Genomic DNA, 1903 nt, shown 5'->3' with positions numbered 1-1903 from the left:
CAAGAGAATTTCTCATGAGTGATTACGAAGAATAGAAGAATCCTGTAGATTACGGGAAAAGTTCTATGAAAATTGATGTAAGGGCAATTTTTCCTGTGGCGGAGATTACCAGGGGGTCAGGGATGGGTCAGTATGGAATACCCCCAGGAAAATTACCTTCTCTAAAAACAACTTTTATGCATTTAAAAAGTGAAATCAGGTATTAATGATAAGAAAATTAATTAGGTACCTAATTCAAGGCTTATGGTAACATTTAAATTACATGAATAATATTACTTTCCGGTTGTTTACAACATTATTTTTTACAAATTATCATGTCTGTACTATTTTTTCATTTTGAAATAAAATTTACTATAAGTATATTTCAAAATTTATTCTACTGTGCAAAACCAGTGCCAGAACGGCGTTTCGGTACCATGACGCCTCTGCTTATGAATGATCACGAACAAAGAAGAATGGAATTTAGTTAAGATTTTTTAGGTATTTTTTCTATATATTGTATTATACAGCAAAATATGTCTCTCTCCCGTATGGGAGAAGAGCGGTTCTACGTTTTACCTTCCTTTGGCGCCCAAGTGCATTGTCAATGTGCAATTTATTGAAGTTTAACTCATGATAATTTGACATCTTGTGATATGTTAATTTGCAAGCGCATTACGTAGGTAAGCTAAATTATTAGTACAATAATACATCAATAATATTTTACCCTCCATTAAAAAGTTGAAATTTACATAATTTGTTTTCAAGTGCAGGAGCACAAGTTGTTGATTCTTCTTGCTAATAGCCGTGATACAGATAATGAGAAGGCTGAATTGAACTGGTGAATTCAACCAGAAGGCATTCGGCGTTAATAATGAATGGAGGGGAACACACCAAAAGAAATAGCTATTAAACTGCGCGGAAATTCCACGTGTAAGCAATAATACGAGCTCGCCTTCAAATACCTCACGCTGTGAGAGCGCACCAAATTAACTTCACTCTTATTAATGGTGTCACGAAACATTAACAAATGCAGTTTAATGTGACGAGTGTAGTTCTCGGAATGATTGAAATCGTGGCAAGCACTCGTGTTAAATATAGATTCACAGCATACATTACAAACTTCATCTCAATATTTCATAACTTTGGTTAATAGGTATGTCAGCTTTCATCAGACACAAAATCTTTCTAGGTTTGAATAAGATAGAAGAATTAAACTTGAGAATGATTTGTGCCTGATGAACTCTTTATTAGGCTACACACTACCTCTAGAACTGTGGGAAAAATATATAGATTTAATTTTGGAAATAAAATAAAAAATAGATTTTTGGTTTTTAAAATACAGTACTTGTAACATATTATGGAATGTTGCAGTATATAAAAACATCGTTGCTAATAATAATCATCCGATATATGATAAACTTTTTTGCCCCTTGAGCTTCAGAGACAGTTTACAAGATCCTTATACTCAAAATGTGCAACGATTAGGCAATGTAGCTTACTCGTACGATTTAAATTGAATTTGGAATGAAATTGGATAATCATAATACTAATCTATTTCACTATCCATGACGAACTGCAAGTTAATAATAATTAGTTTTGAACTATTTTTGACGATACTAAATTTTTAAGAATACAGAAATTCGATAATCATATTTATTTTATAAACTAGCAGGTCTCTCATGCTAATGGAATAAATAAGTACCTAATAATCGATATTGTGAATATCCAAATTTTACCAAACTTGTCTCAATAAAATTAATCTCACTTTAGTAAACTATAACTAAGTCAATCTACAGGATAAAGTTATACGGTAAGCTACTCTACAACTTTGAGTACGGTACCTAAATAATTTATGTTTCAATTTTTAAGATATTCTAATGAGTATGGCAGATGGGGTTACATAGAATGAAAATAGTCGAAC

The sequence above is a fragment of the Nilaparvata lugens genome, chromosome 7 (genome assembly GCF_014356525.2).
Source record: "Nilaparvata lugens isolate BPH chromosome 7, ASM1435652v1, whole genome shotgun sequence".
In the NCBI taxonomy this organism is placed as follows: domain Eukaryota; kingdom Metazoa; phylum Arthropoda; class Insecta; order Hemiptera; family Delphacidae; genus Nilaparvata; species Nilaparvata lugens.
The sequence above is the reverse complement of the archived record's forward strand: the minus strand, read 5'-3'. Positions refer to the sequence as shown.